Here is a 20,972-nt window from a genome sequence, read left to right as displayed (position 1 = left end):
GACTGTGTGCATGGCTGAGGCAGCGTGTGCTAGAAGCTCTATCCCAGTAATCCTTCCCGCTCTTGACACAATCTATGATAGAGCTTTCCGATCAGCTGCTGTACAGCTGTGATTCCACACTCAGATACAGTGTGTTAAAATACTCTGAGTGGTGTACTGAGAGTAACAACACTAAAGTAGGTATCGTATTTGGAAAAGTTTGGCCATTCTGTGCATATATGGTTATAGGTTGATTACAATCAGATGCCTTAAACTAAAAAACAATATGAATTTATTTTCATTGTATTTGATAAAGCCGCGTCAAGGATATGAATCAAATAAATAAAGGGAAACTATACAGGAACAGTAGCACTGCTTTGAGTGTTGCCAGTTTGCAAAATTGAGTGAAGAACTTGTGTACGCAATGGTTTGACCTGGTGTGATGATGTGTGTGGCTTTACGCCAATTTTAGTTTTTATACATCGCAATATGAGTGTGGAAACAGGTGTACACAGCATTTTTGTGCGTACGTACGTACCTTTTATACATTAGGCCCCTGGTCATCTTCATTTTTTTCTTACTGTCTCTAGTGAATCAGTTTAGCTACATCATTGCTAGGCGCCCATAAATCTTTCCTTCCATGTGATAGCAATAAAATGAAGTTCGCTTTTCTTGCAGGTCTTTGATGCACTCACTGCCTTCTATTGCAGCTCTGTAAACTGGACCATGTTGAATCACAGGTATGGAGCACATGGAATTTAAACTATTCAACTCATGGGCTCAGCCAGAAGTGCTAACTAACCTGCAGATCTGTAGCCAAGATTTTTTTTTAAATAAAAAGCCTGTTCCAGTTCAGGAGCACTTTAGAGTTCAAGCCTCATTTTTCCTTTTAACACATTCTTGAAAAGTCTTTTAAAACCCTTAAGTAAAGTCCTTTGATTTCTTACTGTTTGTTTCTATTGTAGTTTCCTTTTAACCTTTCATTTTTTAACTTTGTATGTGCACAGACTTGGATAATGTTGCTAAATCGTACTCAAAATGTGAAGCATTGACATGCTGATGTACTGAGCTGCCTGACCAACACATTAAATGACCGGCTTCAATGTCGTTACTATAGACGAAATGACTGTGAACTATAGTGGTGTCAAAAGACATTTTAAAAATTAAATGAACACTCAGAGTACATAAGGAATTACACATCAGAATGCTTCCGGACTTAGGAAGCACCAAAAAATCAACAAATCTTATGGAAATGGCAGAGCACAAATAAATTAGGGTTAGACTTAGAGTTAAGTTATTCAGACAGTAAAGCACAAATGTTTTCACCCGTTTTAATCGCGCTTGCTTCAAATGGGGTTGCAAAAAGCACCTTTGACAATATGATTGTAGCTCTCATTAATATAATGAATGGTAGGAGATATGAAAGAAGTTATCTCAAAGCTTTCATTCAAATATCAGTCGTGACATTACACCCACGATTATTGACAGTCTCTAGCATGTCATATGCAATATCCTTTCTTAGTTTTTGGGTTTTTTCTACCAAGTGCCACGATACACTCATCGGATGGGGCAGACTCTCTATAAACTTCAGACTTTACAATTTTGGCTGCTGTGTCGAAGTACTGCTCAAGATGAATATAGCTTGTTTGTAAAGTCCAATATCCTTAGAAACAAAATCCGTGCATTTATCCTGTGCTTTGCTTTTAGTGTTAGTTGTTACTTTTGACAGGTTTGGCAAGAATGTCAGTTTAGTTTGACCCTTCACTTTAAATTTGTACTGTCTGACTTGTGTCCACTGTATTTCAGCACATTTATCACAGCAAGCAAACGGCACTTGGTTACCATTGCCATCAATAACAAAATAAAAAATAACTACCAAATGTTAAGATTTCCCTTTATGGTGTTTTGTATTCTTTTTTTAATGCTTTTTGCACCACTCTACAATCTTAAGAAGGCTGTGTGAGACAGTATATGCATATATCCTAACTGCTTAGGCAAAGGATTTATATATGTTCATTATGTATATATATATATATATATATATATATATATATATATATATATATATATATATATATATATATACAGTATCTGCTGTAAATTAAATTTTAATTTCCCTGACTCTAGCTCCCGCTCGCACACAGGTGTGGGCTGCCTGCTTCTGCCCACAATACTGAAAATCAATCCCGCATTGCAAGCATTTGCATTGGGTCCTATGAGTCCCACGGTAGTCCCATAGGAGTTCAGACCCCTACTTCAAACACAGTAGATCTCCAGTTCTTTAAGTTATCCCATATTGAGGTATAAAATTCAACATAGCCATGACAGTTTCAGAGCAGGATGGATAAAATTCTAGAAAGAGTTAATTGAGAAAAGTCTGAAAGCAGATTCCCACTCAAGCATCTCTTTGACCACCATTTCACTAAAGTAAACACGACCAACTGGGGATATTCCAAGAGGCTCTCAAGGACCAGTACACCATTCTGACAGTCAACAATAATGTGTCATTCTTCTGGCTGTGAAAATCTTCCACACAAATCATTAAAAGGGATTCAGGTCTAAAAAAAACCTCACACAAAAAGCCTCACCCAGGCAATCTGGCCCCAGACTTAAAATCACGGTCAGACTGTTACAGTGGTGAAAAATTTTCGGTGGGTCACAGTGTCACCGTGTGCACCGAAAAATCAGAAACGATTTGGTTTGTTAGTCACTCAAGAGAAAACTGTAGAAAATGCATGTTCGTCAAAAATATACCTTCTACCCAGAGTGGTCCAGAGTGCTCTGGAGTAGGTTTTCATTAAGGTTATCACTGTACTTTGCTCCATTCACCTTTCCCTCAACACTGACTAGTCTTCCAGTCACTGATGCTGCCACCACCATGCTTCACCACTGAAATTGTATTGTACAGGTGATGAGTAGCACCTGGTTTCATTCAGACGTGACACTTAGAATTGTGGTCAAACAGTTCAATTTTGGTTTTATCAGACCTGAGAATCTTGTTTCTCACAGTCTGATAGTCCTTTAGTTTACTTTTTGCAAATAGGGCTACATCTCTTAAATAAGGAAAGTATCATATGTCCAGAATAATATAGGAGCTGAAAACCATGAAACCTTTGATCTAGCACAAACAATGCAAGTTCCTTTATATTAAAAGATTTATTAAGAGAAATCCACATGATCAAAGTAGAAGGCAAAGCAGAAAGGAGCAAACATTTTGGCAAAACCTAAATCAAACAAATCCCAATCCACATCAAAACAGAACCCCTTAATACAAAATGCAAGGTTCAAAATTCAGAGAATCCAAATAAGAAGAAAAACAAAGTGAGAATTAAAACAAACCACAATAACAAGTAGTATGTGGAAGCTCAGCCATATAATTAGGTGGCCCTGCCTCCTTAGACTCTACATACAGGAGGCAGTTCATATCACAAACAACACTACACATAAACAAGTTAACAAAAAATCATAAAAACATAAAGCCAGAAAAATAATATTCACAATTACATACAAACTATAACAGAAGGAGTACATAAATAATGAAACAATCTTAAGCAAGGCCAATAACCCTGGTTAAAACATTACACGTCTGGTAAGAGAAAGGTGTGACCTGGCAGAGGGGGATTCATACGTTGGATGACATTACCACTGTGAAACAGAAAACTGCGTCAGTGGCTTCTGAATTTTTTCTGTCAGAGGCAAAGGTAACGGCATCACAATGAGACAAGCCTCGGCTGTAACCTGCCTCAAAGGGATTTTACTGACCGATTCTTGGAGTGAAACTCCCCCCACCCCAACGTCCCCCCACCCACTCGTGGATGTCAGTTTTAAGATAAGGAGGAGTTAGGTTGAAATGGGGCGTCTCAGGGGGTAAAAATGCCAAAGCATTAGAAAGGCCCTCAGGGCTTCTCTGACTTGTGTTCTTGCCTTGCCTTTGTGCAAAGGCTTGTTTATATCCATTTTACATTTTCAATCAGATTTTGCATTGGCAGGCTCAGCTTGGAATCTCAGGACAAACAGCACGCCAGTCAGATCCTGAGCATGATTTTGTGTCCTCCCTGTTGGCTTATTTTTGAAGTCATTAGATATTGAGCAACTGACAGTGCATCTGAGCAGTTCTCAGTATGGCACTGACTAGCTTTTGTTGTTTTTTTTTTGGATATACAGTGAAAGCTATATGAAATGACACATTCCTTAGCACAAGAGAACATGCTCAAGGCCCCCACTGGTATTTTCTAAATCTGCCTCAGGGCAGGGTAGAAGTCAGTAATGAGCAACATGAGCTACACTCAGACTGGTTAAATAGACCCATACATCAAAAATGATCTTTCTCCACCTTGGTTCCCTCACAGGTGGCACAAATGTGTGTGATGCTGCTTCATTGTGTTTGGATCAAAGGTGTGAACCTCTTTGTGGATTTTTGTCTGAATGAAGTCTTAAAACTTCACTATTCAAAGGTTGTGTTGTGAGGTGTTCCCTACATTGTCCAGATGTGTGGGTTCATCCACATGTACTCTTGCTGTAATGGACTAACATCTAATCCGACTGTCTTCAGTGTACAGTGGGGGGAAAAAGTATTGATTGTGTCATCATGGGTACAGAGGGGGAAATGAGTATTGAACACATCATTTTTTTTAGTAAATATATTTCCAGTGAGAATATTCACATGAAATTCTCACCACACTTTGGTATTAACTCCACAAATCCACAAATATAAAGAATTCACAACATTAAAGGCCATAAATAAAGGTATGTGTAGTAAAGTAGAATGACACAGGAAAAAAGTATTGAACACGTTGTGAAAAAGCAGTACGCCAAGGCAAGGAAAGGCAAAGACCCAGCTGAAAGTAGTTAGAAAGTAATTCCACCTCCTATCTGTGCAACTTGATATCAGCTGGATAGTACATATTGATGGCCAATAAATAGGTGTTTTGCTGCCACAAGAAACATCTCATGATGGGTAAAAGCAAAGACCTCTCACAGGACCTTTGCAATCTGATTGTTGCAAATCATATCAATTGAAATGGTTACAGATGTATTTCAAAACTTCTGAATCTTCCAGTAAGCACCACTAGGGCCATAACTTGAAAACGGAAGAAACATCACTCCAGTATCAACCAGCCATACACATTAGCTCCTTGCAAGATTTCTGACCAAGGAGTCAGAAGGATAGTCAGAAGGGTAGCCCAATAGTAAAGGACCACTGGGAAAGAGCTCCAGAAAGACTTGGAGGCAGCAGGTACAATTGTTACAGAGAAAACAAAAGGCAGTGCACTCCATCATCATAACCTCTATTCAAGCTCAGCCCGTAAGACTCCATTACTGAAGAGACAGCATGTTGAAGCTCGATTAAAGTTTACTACACAAAATTTGGACAAGCCTATGAAACACTGGGAGAATGTAGTCTGATTAGACCAAGACCAAAGTTGAACTTTTTGGCTGTCATATTACACACCATGTTTAGAGGAGAAATGGCACTGCACATTACCTGAAAAACTATACCAACAGTGAAGTCTGGAGATGGAAGATGGAATTCTTGAAATTAATCTGCTGCCATCCAGAAGAACGATGAGGATGAGACATGTGAAACTCTCCATTTGGTTTCTGAGAAAGAAAATCAAGTTGTTAGAATAGCCCAGTCAATCACCTCACTTAAATCCAATTGAACATTTGTGGAAGAAACTAAAGATCAGGGTTCACAAAAGGGGCCCCAGGATCTTTAAGATTTAAACCCAATTACTTTAAAGAATGGGAACAAATCACACCTGAGCACTGCAGGCGATTGGTTTCTTCATACAGGAAGAATCCTGAAGCTGTCGTTATAAACAAAGGCTTCTCCATGAAGTATTCAATTAGTGCGTTCAATACTTTTTCCCTGTGACATTCCACTTTATTGCACATACTTTTATTTATAGCCTTTGATTTTTGTGAATTATGGCCTTTCATGTTGTGAATTCTTTATATTTGTGGATTCTTTGAGTTAATACTGGTGAGAATTTCATGACAATAGCCTTATTGGAAATATTTTTACTGAAATAAATGTTGACTCATTCAATAGTTATTTCCCTCACTGTAAATCCAGCTTAGACATAATAGAGTTTTAAAATAAAGAGATTTGTTTCAGTCATAGTGGAGTTTAATTCTTATGTGAGCTGTCCACACTACAATTTAAGACATGATACTAGGAACTCGAGGGTTAAGTATATGAATGGCTGAACCTTCCATCACTCGGCAGATAAGAATGAGCTTCTATGTGCATGTGAAGATCTCGGCCAGTGCTCCATCCAGTTTGGGATCAGAGAGCACAAGTTAGAAAAAAATCCTAGACGGCATGTCAGTCCATCATGTCACACACTTATGTACAAACCCACACTTGCTCAAACACTGCCAGCTAAATGAACATACATCTTAGGCAGGAAGCTGGCATAAAACAGTACCAGCATGAGAAAAACATGCAAACTCCATACAGAAAGGGTCTGAACATGGGACCGTGCAACCATGTGGTCCACTGCACCATAGTGCAAGTGTCGCCCAATGGCGAAATTCCGACTATGCCACCTAGGGAAATTTTTGGGCACTAGGACCCCTGCGACAAAAGATGGTTTCACCACCCTATTTTCTTCCCTCTCCAAAGACAGGCACAAGCAACAGTGCTTCAATGGCCAATCAAACCCCCTTTTACAAAATGTATTTAAAACATTTAAATAATTAAAACCCTTAAATAAAACTTTTTTCCTTCTCTTTTGGATAAAAAGGTAGTCTCCAAGAACAGTTACTCACCCCGCTGTCTTTTGCCTGATTCCCCCAAAAGATCCACTCCGACGTCCATCCACTTGAACAGACGAGGGTGATCCTCCTCCCAAGGATAGAGCTACAGCAGAATAAGGGATGGAAGCATCTAAACATCAGAATCAAGGTGCCAGTCCCTCATCGAATTTGGTGCCAATTTGCCCAGGAGTTTAATACTTAACTTCTATCCGGTGGATTCTTGCTTCCTCAAGAAAATGCCATACCAGGTTCAGCTCTCAGTCCACTTGATCCCAACCTTCCAGAAAGCAAAATTCTTCTTCTGCCTCCCAGAGTCCCCCTTCCTTTGTTAGCACCCATCATTCCTATTTCCACCCAATTAAATACAGTTTCAACACATATGAAAAATACATAAGCAATTAAATACAATTACAAACAAGTGAATTCAATTTAACAGACGCTCAATCCATAAAAGAAATATAACATAAAATGCAGTCTATCTACTTAACACTAGAACATCCATCCATTATCCAACCCGCTATATCCTAACTACAGGGTCACGGGGGTCTGCTGGAGCCAATCCCAGCCAACACAGGGCACAAGGCAGGGCACGAGCCCACCCCAGACAATAGAATATACTTTTAAAAATTATAAAAAACCCTCCATTCATTGACATACTGTGACACAACTCCATGAAAGATACTATATAAAATTTTAAAAAGTGGATTGAGTACGGTGGCACTGGTGAAGTCTGCTGTTTCACATCTCCTTGGTTTGGCCACTGCCTATGGGGTTTGCATGTCCTGGAGATGTGCATGGAGGTTGTAGTCCAAGTAATTCTCTCAAACTCCAAAGACATGCAGATGAGGGTAACTGGCATCTGTAATCTTGCCCAGTTTAACTGTGTCTCAGTGAGTTTGGTCTATAATTGAGTGGCATGCTATCCAGGGTTGGCTCCTGCCTTAAACCCAGTCCTGCCAGGATAAGCTCCAGCATCCCATGACCCAAAAATTGGATTAAACAAGTTCAGTCAGTAGATGAACTGAACCAAAATACGAGCGCTGTTTAATCAGGGCAGGCATCATTTGTCATTTTCAGATAAATCTTCACGCTGAAAGATTTGTGAACACAACTTCATCATTACTGAAAAAATAAACTGGATTGTCACTTGTAATCCTCCTCAATCTTGTAAAATTTAAAGTACCACAAAAAAAAAGAAGATAATGAAATCAGAGGCAAAACCTGCAAGGATTTAACAGGAGATCAGTTTTTGATCATGTCCAACAATGCATAAAATACAAAAGCTATGGAGATAAGCCAATTACAAAAAGGACCTTTAATAACATGGCCGGACAGAATGACCAAAGGCTCATTCACGTGTTTGTATTTGATAAACAACACAAGCACGTCCAGCATCATTGGTGTTGTTGGTTAAGGGACTGAAATGTCAGCCAAAACGATGCTGGTTCAGTAACACCCTCCATTTCATGTGTGTTTTCAAACAGTTTTGCAAACTGCTCAGTAGTCATGATATGTAAGTTGCTTTGGATGAAAATGTTACATAAATGTGAAGTCTCAGAGAAATAAGGAGTGCAGCGAGTGGTAAAGAAGAGTAATTTCAACCACTGCCAAAATATGCTAATTGACCAATTAACCACAGTGACCCTGCCAGCTCCCTCCCCTTGAATTGTCCCACTAGATCCAAATTTTGCACTCCAGCTGTTTAATTATAGGACAATAAATGAACTTTTAAAGGATGTTTGCCTGCTAAAACTCATTCATTAAATCAAGTCTCATTCATTATCTGTACATCGATCTGCCTCTTGCAGCTTTATATTAAAATGTAAAGCTCTCATCTCTGGTTTGAAAATGCACGCCTGTCCACATGGGCCTCTGCTCGATGGAGTCATGCCGCTGCCGAGGCCGCCATCATGTGTACCTTCCAGGAACGCTCTGTGACCCATTATGTCCTTGGCCACCTCAGAGGCCACCTGAATTACTGTAATGCGATAATCCTGTGTTTGACCCAGATACATTCGATGTGTGAATTCTAATTTAATAAAGGAATTTACTAAAATTGAGTTCAATTTGATATAAGCTTTCAATTTAATAAGATCAAACTCTTTTTTTTTAGGTAAACATTAGAAAAAGCTCATAACTTAGTGGCTGGCCAGCAGGGGATGAATAGTGTACATAGGCCTCTTTCAGTATATTAAACTGAAAATTTTAGTTTAATTAAATAATCAGAAGGATTTCTAAAGAGAGATCAAGTAAAAAACATGAGCAAGCTTACATCATTATATACCTACAGTCGCACTCAAACCTACTTAATGAAATTCAGGGCAGTGTGGGGGGCAGGCCTTAACCAATAGCAGTGGGTACAATGCAGGAAACAACCCTGGAGAAGGTGCCAGTCCATCACAGGGCCCTGCTGTACACAAATCCACAATCAGGCCAACTAGTCAATTGACTAAACCTGCAACCCTCTGAGGATGTGGGAGGAGAACCAGAGAACAGAGAAGAAACGTCTCACAGACACAGGGGGGTCCGCACAATAACTGAGTTAAAAACCCAGAACACTGGATCAATGAAGCAGCTGCACTAACCTTGGCACTACTGTGCCATCTTTTATACATACAATGCATATAAAAACGCCGCCTCAGTTTCACACATACATGCCCTGTGGTGTATTATAGTACTGACTGGCTGTCTTCGGAGGGATTACAAAAGGCAGAGACAGAAGGAGAGCAGGGAGAACTTGAACTTGTGGAAGTTGCAAACAAAATGAACATCTTAGCCCCTCACAGCCCCAGGCCTGTGCCCCAAGGATTGGATTCCTCACATTATTCTCAATTCATATTATAACATGGCATAGCTACAGCATATCCTGTATAGTGTAGTATAGTATAGCTTAGCATATTAGGAGAAAGATCAACCTTTATTCTTACAAGACCTTTATTTAGTGAGATTCATACTTTACAAATACAGGGAAATGCTACGCCATTTACTTTACATAGACAGTATGTGTGTGTTTGTGTTTGTATATATATATATATATCTATACTAATAAAAGGCAAAGCCCTCACTCACTCACTCACTCACTCACTCACTCACTCACTCACTCACTCACTCACTCACTCATCACTAATTCTCCAACTTCCCGTGTAGGTAGAAGGCTGAAATTTGGCAGGCTCATTCCTTACAGCTTACTTACAAAAGTTGGGCAGGTTTCATTTCGAAATTCTACACGTAATGGTCATAACTGGAACCTATTTTTTCGTCCATATACTATAATAGACTTCTGCTCGAAATTTAGTGCTTGCCCATATAAGACCGTCCTTCAGCGGCAATCCAATAGAAACACTGCTGCTAAATATTCACGAAAGGAGGACAAAGAAAAACAAAGAAAAGTTTTGGGGACCGTCCCCATATATTGTCGTCCAGACAATCAAAGAAAACACGATTCAAAGTCTTAAAAATAAAACAATGAACAATCTTCCTGAGAAAAATGGCGACTTTATAGAGGGAAGGATTATGGGACAGGAAATGGTTGGCAGTAAGTGACGTTTGAAACAGGAACCGGAAGTGACGTCATCAGGATGGGACGGAGGTGATGTGAATTGATGGAGCCGGAAGTGACGTCATCATGGTGGAACCGGAAGCGTCGTCGCGCCATTTTGGAATCGGAAGTGGAGGAGTTATTTTCTTCCAGTTTTCTGTCGGGCAAAAGAGATTCAGGTAAGTACCACGTGACAACCCTCTATCTCGCGATGTTTCACTCACCTTTAGGCTCTTTGACTGCCTCCTAATCGCACATGTGTGACATGACCCCCTCAGCCCAGACCCCTCGGGTCGGGCGACCTGCACCGAGAGGTCGTGGACACGAGAGAGAGCATCTGCGTTGGCCTGCAAGGAACCTTTATGATAAATGACATTGAAACGATAAGGTTGAAGATTCAAAAACCACCTAGTGACGCGAGGGTTAGACTCCCGATGAAGGGACATCCACTGTAAAGCGGCATGATCCGTCACCAGAGTAAACTCCCGCCCCAGTAGGTAGTACCTCAAAGACGTAACAGCCCACTTAATCGCCAAGGCTTCTCGCTCCACCACAGCATACTTGGCCTCTCGGTCCAGCAGTTTCCGGCTCAGGTACATAACAGGGTGTTCAGCACCATCAACGCATTGGCTCAGCACGGCACCCAAGCCTGTGGCGTCGTCGGTCTGGAGGAGAAAAGGAATAGAAAAATCAGGAGATCGTAAAACAGGTGCTGAAGTAAGGGCCAACTTTAAGTCACCGAATGCCTTCTCAACCGAAACATCCCATACCAATTTTTAAGGTGCTCGTTTCCTTGTCAAATTAGATAAGGGCAGCAATTTCTGAGAAATGAGGTACAAAACGACGATAGTAACCTGCCAATCCCAAAAATGCTTGTACCTGCCGCTTATTCATCGGACGGGGCCAATTAAGAATGGCATCAATTTTGGAACATTGTGGTTTAACAACACCCCCTCCTACTAGGTAGCCCAAATATTTGGCTTCTTTTAATTAAAAAAAACATTTCTTTGGATTAATTCGAAGACCAGCATTCGCTAGCGTGGAGAGTATTGTTTTAATCTGGCAGACATGATCCTTCCACGTGCTGGAATAAATGACCACATCATCTAGGTAGGCAGCGCTATATGAATTGTGGGGCCTTAGCAGTGTGTCTACCAGACGTTGGAAAGTAGCTGGTGCCCGTGCAAGCCAAAAGGAAGGACCCTGTACTGCCAATGTCCACTGGGCGTACTAAAAGCGTTTTTTTCTTTGGCGGAGTCCGCTAAGGGAATTTGCCAATACCCTTTTGTCATGTCAAGAGTAGTTAGGAATTGAGCGTTCCCCAGCCGATCAAGTAAATCATCTGTCCGCGGCATGGGATACGCATCAAATTTAGAGACCTGATTAAGTTGATGAAAGTCATTAAAAAACCTCCACGACCCATCAGGTTTAGAAACTAAGACAATTGGACTAGACCAAGGGCTATGGCTTTCCTCAATAACCCCTAATTCTAGCATTCGTCTAATTTCCAAATTTTCTTTTAGGATTGGTCTGATTTTCTCTAGTCTATCGTGTAATTGCGCAATATATTCGAGAATATTTGAAGTTGGGAGGACCTCCTGTTCCCATCCTTCTTTTAGCATATCCAAAAGTCCTCTGGGTTGTCTTCCATATAATAATTCAAAGGGAGAGAAACCAGTAGAGGTCTGAGGGACTTCCCGATAGGCAAACAAAACGAGAGGAAGCAACTGATCCCAGTTTCTTCCATCCTCGTTAACTACCTTGCATAACATCTGTTTCAAAGTTTGATTAAAACGTTCTACCAATCCGTCAGTTTGGGGATGATAGACAGACGTTTTCAGATGTTTTATTCTGAGTAATTTGGCTACTTCCCTGAACGTCTCCGAAGTGAAAGGAGTCCCTTGGTCCGTTAAAACCTCTTTGGGGATCCCAACACGAGCGAATATCCCTACTAATTCCCGTGCGATGTTTTTGTATTAGCGAGCAAAGGAACAGCTTCCGGAAAGCGAGTGGCATAATCTACTAGCACCAAAATATATTTAAAACCTTTTAACGAGGGTTCCAATGGTCCTACGAGATCGATACCGACTCGTTCGAAAGGGATATCAATAAGGGGAAGGGGAACGAGAGGAGCTCGCGTCCTTCTAGGAATCTGGCGAAGTTGACACTCCGGACAGGAAGCGCAAAATCGCCGGACCTCCTCGTTAATTCCCGGCCAATAGAATCGGAGCTTTATTCTCTAACGCGTTTTCGAGCCTAAATGAGCTCCTAGAAGGTGAGCGTGTGCTAATTCACACACCTTTAGCCGAAAAGTGCGTGGAATTAACAACAACGTTCGCACTTCTCCCTCGTGATCTGCCACTCTATATAATAATTCGTTTTTTAATGCAAAGAACGGCATCGGTGGCATGGGATCCAGGGTTGTATAACCCTCGGTAGATACTACTGCATTCCTAATATTTTTTAAGGAATCATCGTTCCATTGTTCCCTTTTAAAAGATGATGGTGTTAATAGGAATTGAGCAGTTAAATCTTGTATAGGGTCTTGTGCGACCTTAAGGGGCGTGGTTTCTGTCTCCACGTCTTCTGCGTTAACTGCACTGGTTCCCGCAGAGGTCGATGGGACATCAATTTCTTCACATTGGGTACCCGTATGGGTCCGTGCTACTGTGGGACATGGCATGGAGGCAGTCAGAGCAGTATTCTCCATTACTAAGCCCAAATGTTTCGGAGGTACAGTTACGTTATTACCGCTGGTAATATTATTCCAGTCTCTACCCAATATAACTGGAAAAGGGGGATCCGGTAATGCAGCCATGGCCATACTTGTTAGGTGATGATTCACGGATATTACACATCTGGCCGTTTTATAATACCTGATATCCCAATGAATACATTTTAGACTAGTTTTTATCCTAGTCCACTGTTGCGGTAAAATGAAACGGGTGGCAACAATGGAAATGTTACTCCCGGAATCAAACATTGCTCTTACCTTCCTGCCATTTATAATAACTGCACCTGTATATGGAAGAGATAAAGGATTAGTCACAGTGGCACAGTACCTTTCTCCCTTAACTAATGAGCAATCCATAGGCTCGATGGTACAGTTAGGGGACAGATGTCCAATGTCTGTCCCGCTTACGGACGGCAGGCTCGGGAGCTTGTCGAGTGGGCTCAGGAGTTGCCCCACGTGCCTGTTGGGTTCGACGAGAGAACCGTTCTGATTTCCCTGATTTGCAAGCCGCCCAATGACGCTCCGTGATCTGGATTAAGGAGTCCATGTCCTCAAAATTATGTTTCCGGACTTGCTGGGTGATATGGTCAGGGAGGGCATGCACAAAAGTCTCACAAGCGAGCAGTTCAGCCATTTTGTGGGAATTATTAATATCGGGCCGTAGCCAGCGACATACTTTTCCCCAGGCTTCAAAGCCCTGTGTTCTTATGGGTCTGTCGGGATCAAACTGCCAATCCCTCCATTCTCTCGCCTGCTGTTCCGGAGATACGCCGTAGCGTTTGAAGACCTCCTTTTTTAGAGCGTCATAATCAGCTGCCTGCTCCTCAGTTAGATCGTAATAGGCTCTCTGCGCCGTTCCCTTCAGGTAGGGAGCCAGTATGTACGCCCATTCTGACCTCGACCATGCGTTCCGCTTAGCGATACGCTCGAAAATCAAAAAGTATGTTTCAATGTCATCTGACTCAGTTAGTGTTGCTATAGCAACAGGTGGTGGCCGAGCGACCTCCATCCGTGCACTTGCAGTAGCAGCAGCAGCACGAGCGTTGGCTTCAGCTACTTGGGTCCTTGTTTCACCCATCTGTAGCTTCAGGGTTTGCAGATCGGTCATGATGGTGCTCAAAATAGAATTAAGGTCGTGTTCTTCCGACATCTTTTAAACTCGACGAAAAACAATCCTTGTCGACTACGCCAATGTGATAAGGTTTCTTTTTAAAAAGAATAATACTCCAACAAAGAAAAGTTTTGGGGACCGTCCCCATATATTGTCGTCCAGACAATCAAAGAAAACACGATTCAAAGTCTTAAAAATAAAACAATGAACAATCTTCCTGAGAAAAATGGCAACTTTATAGAGGGAAGGATTATGGGACAGGAAATGGTTGGCAGTAAGTGACGTTTGAAACAGGAACCGGAAGTGACGTCATCAGGATGGGGACGGAGGTGATGTGAATTGATGGAGCCGAAGTGACGTCATCATGGTGGAACCGGAAGTGACGTCGTCGCGGCCATTTTGGAATCCGGAAGTGGAGGAGTTATTTTTCTTCCAGTTTTCTGTCGGGCAAAAGAGATTTGGGTAGGTACCACGTGACAACCCTCTATCTCGCAATGTTTCACTCACCTTTAGGCCCTTTGACTGCCTCCTAATCGCACATGTGTAACAATATATATATATATATATATATATATATATATATATATGTATAAAGTGGGATGCAAAAGTTTGGGCAACCTCGTTAATAGTCATTATTTTCCTATATAAATCGTTGGTTGTTACGATAAAAAATGTCAGTTAAATATATCATATAGGAGACACACACAGTGATATTTGAGAAGTGAAATGAAGTTTATTAGATTTACAGAAAGTGTGCAATAATTGTTCAAACAAAATCAGGCAGGTGCATAAATTTGGGCACCGTTGTCATTTTATTGATTTCAAAACTTTTAGAACTATTTATTGGAACTCAAATTGGCTTGGTAAGCTCAGTGACCCCTGACCTACATACACAGGTGAATCCTATAATGAGAAAGAGTATTTAAGGGGGTCAATTGTAAGTTTCCCTCCTCCTTTAATTTTCTCTGAAGAGTAGCAACATGGAGGTCATAAAACAGCTCTCAAATGACCTGAAGACAAAGATTGTTCACCATCATGGTTTAGGGGAAGGATACAGAAAGCTGTCCCAGAGATTTAAGCTTTCTGTTTCCACAGTTAGGAACATATTGAGGAAATGGAAGACCACAGGCTCAGTTCAAGTTAAGGCTCGAAGTGGCAGACCAAGAAAGATTTCGGATAGACAGAAGCGGCGAATGGTGAGAACAGTCAGAGTCAACCCACAGACCAGCACCAAAGACCTACAACATCATCTTGCAGCAGATGGAGTCACTGTGCATCATTCAACCATTCGGCGCACTTTACACAAGGACATGCTGTATGCGAGAGTGACGCAGAGGAAGCCTTTTCTCCGCCCACAGCACAAACAGAGCCGCTTGAGGTATGCTCAAGCACATTTGGACAAGCCAGCTTCATTTTGGAATAAGGTGCTGTGGACTGATGAAACTAAAATCGAGTTATTTGGGCATAACAAGGGGCGTTATGCATGGAGGAAAAAGAACACAGCATTCCAAGAAAATCACCTGCTACCTACAGTAAAATATGGTGGTGGTTCCATCATGCTGTGGGGCTGTGTGGCCAGTGCAGGGACTGGGAATCTTGTCAAAGTTGAGGGACGCATGGATTCCACTCCGTATCAGCAGATTCTGGAGACCAGTGTCCAGGAATCAGTGACAAAGCTGAAGCTGCGCCGGGGCTGGATCTTTCAACAAGACAACGACCTGAAACACTGCTCAAAATCCACTAAGGCATTCATGCAGAGGAACAAGTACAACGTTCTGGAATGGCCATCTCAGTCCCCAGACCTGAATATAATTGAAAATCTGTGGTGTGAGTTAAAGAGAGCTGTCCATGCTCGGAAGCCATCAAACCTGAATGAACTAGAGATGTTTTGTAAAGAGGAATGGTCCAAAATACCTTCAACCACAATCCAGACTCTCATTGGAACCTACAGGAAGCGTTTAGAGGCTGTAATTTCTGCAAAAGGCGGATCTACAAAATATTGATTTCATTTCTTTTTTGTGGTGCCCAAATTTATGCACCTGCCTGATTTTGTTTGAGCAATTGTTGCACACTTTCTGTAAATCCAATAAACTTCATTTCACTTCTCAAATATCACTGTGTGTGTCTCCTATATGATATATTTAACTGACATTTTTTATCGTAACAACCAACGATTTATATAGGAAAATAATGACTATTAACAAGGTTGCCCAAACTTTTGCATCCCACTGTATATATATATATACCCCGATCTACATACTCTCAAACAGACAAACCACACGCCATGGAGCAATGGTAGAGACTTCGCCTCTAGCGCTGACGTCCGAGGTTTGATTCCCGAGAGAGGGTGCACTGAGTATGTACGTGTGCTTCCCGAGGGCGGTTGAGATGTATGAAAAAATATGCGGTTAACGCAGAAAGACAGATCACCAATTGAAGCTTTATGAATAATGGATACTTTATTCGCCATCAATGATTGTTTTGGTAAAGCCATACTCAGTGTATTCATTAGATGAATGGTAAAAAAGTAAGAGCGAGGGGAGGGTGACTTATTGAGGCACGCAGACAAAACCACAATAGCACGCGGGCTTGATGTAGTGCACGTCAACTCGATCTGAATTGCGCAATCACATTCAAAAAAGTATATCTTTTAAAGTTCTATTTAGTCGACACAAATATCTTTGGTTGGAATGTAAGGTGAAGTTACTCTTTACATTTGTATGGTGAAGAAAAATTTATGCAATGATGCCTACATTTAACTTACATTCCTACCAAAGATATTTCTGTCGACATGTTTATATGTGTGTATATATATATACAGTGGAACCTCGGTTTGCGAGCATAATTCGTTTTGGAAACATGCTCGCAATCCAAAACACTCGTATATCAAAGCGAATTTTCCCATAAGAAATAATGGAAACTCAGATGATTCGTTCCACAACCCAAAACTATTCATATAAAAATGATTAATACAAAATATAAAGTAAAATATATAATACAAATTAACCTGCACTTTACCTTTAAAAAGAATTATGGCTGGTGTGAGTTTCTAAACTCATGTGGGATTCCACCCAACAGGACGACACGCGGAAGAGCGTCCCAAAGCAATCGCAGTCTCCCAGCGCTTTAGCAGTTCACCGTATAAGCGCATCCAAAAAGATCACAGACATGCTATAAGCGCCTGTCGTCAATGGGTCATACAAGGAACATTATAAAGATCCCGCTGCAATAAATAACAGCGCTTTTGCTGTTTCAAGCTGAATAAAGCTAGTATTAAAGTACTGAGACTCAGCTTCGTGTTTTGGGGAGCAAGATGGGGACTTACACTTCACAGCGCACACACACACAGAGTCACAATGCTGTAGTAAACAGAGAGACACGCTGGGTGAGCGAGATAAGGAGAGAAAGAGAGACGAGACGTGCTGTAAACAGAGAGACGCACTGGGCGAGCAAGCAAGCAAGATAAGGAGAGAGAGAGAAGAACCATCAGCTCAGTTGTGATCACATGACGCTCAGCAGACAAAGTGTATCCATACTGCTCGTATTGCAAGACATCGCTCGTTTATCAAGTCAAAATTTATTAAAAATTTTTGCTCGTCTTGCAAAACACTCTTAAACCAAGTTACTCGTAAACCAAGGTTCCACTGTATATATATATATATATATATATATATATATATATATATATATATATATATATATATATATATATATATATATATGACAGCAACACTCATCACTCACAACAGTGACAAAACAATTACATTGACAATCATGTTACCTTATTTTCAAAATGTTTCCTTTTCTTTTTCATTATTTCTTTAACACACTACTTCTCCGCTGGCCTTGGTATTTTGCTAATATATATATATATATATATATATATATAGTCGCATGCGGCTGGGGGTAGAGCCCAGCCGGGACGCCCAGGAGGACCGGAGGAGGGCTTGTGCCTCTTCCAGACCATGAGGGGGCGACCGTCCTAGTTTTGTTGGTGGCCTCGGGTAGGGGGCTTGGAAGCCCAACCCTGTAGGGGCCCGTGGCCACTGCCAGGTGACGCCGCGGTGCCTGAACAACCCTGGAGACCAGCACTTCCGCCACACCCGGAACTGCTGGGAGGAAGAAGAATGGGGACACCCGGAGGGCTTCTGGGTGCGCAGCCGGCACTTCCGCCACACAGAGATGTGTCTATGGAGGAGTGCCGGGAAGCAGCTGGAGCTCATCCGGCGTGTTAAAAAATGGGCCACCTCTCAACAGTCGAGAGCGGAAGTCGGGTGGAAGAGGACGGAGCTGGAGAGAGGACTGGAGGCGGCCAGAAGAAAGGCACTAGGGACTGTGTGAGAGGCCCGGACTTTTGGGGAATCGGTGCTGGAGGCACTGGGTTTGTGCACTGGACTTTGTAAATATTGTATATAGTTGTGGTGAATAAACGTGTGTTGGGTGGAACAAACGATGTCCGTCTGTCTGTGTCCAGGGCCAGTTCCACAATATATATATAGTGACACTTACCAAGACACCACCAGTCGGAGACCACATCTTTATAAAAGTCACACGTTTATTTCCTATAAACAAACACAGGTTTCAGTCCCGAACACCACACAATGCACACAGCAATTAATCCCCACAATAATCAGACTTCTCTCTCACAGTCCTTAGCCACCTCTACTCTTCTCCTGGGAGCTTTGTCCTGCTCCCACTCCTGACCCAAGCTCCCTGACTGTAGGAAGGTGGCCCCTTTTATTCCTGCCCTGATGTGCTCAAGGTGGCTAATAACGTCCTTCCAGCAGCACTTCCTGGTGTGGTGGAAGTGCTGCCCTTTGCACCGGAAGCACTCTGGGCATCCCTGGCAGGTTCCTCCTCCATCTTTCCGAGTGTGGCTGACGTAACTGTTTCCGGGTCCCACGAGGCTTAAGTCGCCCCCTGGCGGTGACCACAGGTCCCGGGTTGAAAGCTTTTCTCTCTTCTCCCGTGGTCCTTTCCTAATCCAGGGCGGTTGTCCCCTCATGACCCGGAAACTATTAATGCCTCCTTCTGGTCCTTCCAGGCATCCCGGCCGGGTAAGAACCCCAGACATCTGTGACTATATATATGTATATATATATACACACTAGCCGATGCCCGGCGGTATAAGAATAGGAACAGAAAAGGAGAAAGGAATTCAGAAATCAAGAAGATAGAAATACTTCTTAAAAGACGCAGTTGTGAATAGGTGTTTTGCTGGAGATGACACATAATGAGTCGAAAGATCTAACCCTAGAAAAAGCCACGTACAACTGACCATGGCTGAAGACTGGTTGTTGTCGATTAACGCAAATCTTTGCAAACGTAATGCAGGGCGGGATGTTGGGGTCGTGTAAAGTAAATGACAATGGTAGCATGGAGAATCTGGGAAAGAGCTTGAATTTCAGCTTCACCACCATAAACTCCAGATGTTGCCATGTATTGATTGTACTCTTGAGGCCGCCTTGTGATATCTCGACTTGCGTTGGAAAGAACAATGGGAAGAACATCTCCAAATCTGTCCCAATATGATGCAACGAAATCTACTGCCCTATGTCATAGTGAGAGTGCATTGCCTTTGTCAACCGTTTGTGTCAAGAAATAACCCACTGATAGGAACAGGCAGTTGCTGGATCCCGAAATAGAAATGATGTTGTACAAAAACTCGTCGACAGAGAAGAAACTGTTGTTCATTTTTTAACAAAGACTTAGGAAACAACCGTCGCAGTATAACGAAAATAGCAAGGAGCGAAATCAATGCCAATGGTCGAGAGAGTACCTTTCCTGTAGCAGGCTACAGAAAAGACTCCCAGGCGCACACATGGCCGAAGTGAAAGGTGACGCGGTCAGGCTAGATATAGGGCGGTGACGTGACACCAACAGGGTCATGAGAGAGGAGCGGGGAACGTAGTAGTCCGAAGGAAGAATAGGAATCGAGAAAAGCGACGTGGGGGTGTATGGTAGGCCACAGGGCAGCGTGGGGAAGGGTTTGGAAGAGGAGGAATAGGAATCAAGAAATGCTGTGTGGGCTGCATGTGTGGAGGACCGGTTTTGAAGAGGAAGCAGGACAAACCAATAGAAATCGAGAAATGCCGTGTGGGGGACTGATTTTGCAGAGGAAGCAGGACGAACCAGAAGAGAAATATATATAAGAGATATATACATAAACAGTATATATATATTGTGGCGGATGGCTGGGGTCCATGGGAGTTGGAGTTGGGTGCAGCCCTATAGGGCCGCCAGGGGGTGCTGCAGCTGGGACTCCTGATCCCATATAGGTAGCGTATTCACCACGCCAGGAAGTGCTGCCGGAACTCGCAAATCAACCACCTGGAGCTCTTCTGGGTGGACTATAAAAGGGCCCAGCAACCACCACTCAATGGCCAGAGTCAGGAGGAGGAGTGGTGGTGGAAAAGAACAGTGTTGTTGCTTATTTGGTGGTTTGGAACTGTGCTGTGCCTGGGGACATGGGGAAGACGTGCCCTCCAGCTGAAGAAAAATAAATAATTGTTTTATTTTACATGTGCCTCCATGTCCAGTCTGTGTTGGGTGTTGGGATGATCTTCAAATGCAGTCATTACCAGCTTCAATGTTGTTACCCCTAGAGTGGAGGAAGACACTTCGCATGCTAACAGTGATGCCACTTCTGCCCTTTCAAATAAAAGCTGTGCCCCTTCTGACCTGGAAACCAGCAAGAAGATGTCACTCATTTTGGACCCTGATCCCTTTGACCTACAAGCAAAGAGGCTAAGACACCAAATATTTGGAGAACTCTTAGTCACTCCAGTTTAGTTTGTGTATTTTCTCACAAAATTAACTTTCAGTTAATTAAATGGGGAATCTGC

General features: G+C 42.3%; 1 long non-coding RNA gene across 1 annotated transcript in view; it reads right to left on the bottom strand.

The window, feature by feature from the left end:
• LOC120519115 overlaps window positions 1–20,972 on the bottom strand; it is a 128,481-nt gene that overhangs the window by 101,428 nt on the left and 6,081 nt on the right. Inside the window, exons 2-3 of the long non-coding RNA XR_005631387.1 lie at window positions 6,757–7,088; window positions 5,465–5,580 (exon numbers count right to left, since the gene is read on the bottom strand). This is a non-coding gene — a long non-coding RNA (uncharacterized LOC120519115). The remainder of the gene's footprint in view (window positions 1–5,464; window positions 5,581–6,756; window positions 7,089–20,972) is intronic.

Source organism: Polypterus senegalus, chromosome 18 (assembly GCF_016835505.1).
Source record: "Polypterus senegalus isolate Bchr_013 chromosome 18, ASM1683550v1, whole genome shotgun sequence".
NCBI lineage: Eukaryota > Metazoa > Chordata > Cladistia > Polypteriformes > Polypteridae > Polypterus > Polypterus senegalus.
The sequence above is the reverse complement of the archived record's forward strand: the minus strand, read 5'-3'. Positions and strand labels throughout refer to the sequence as shown.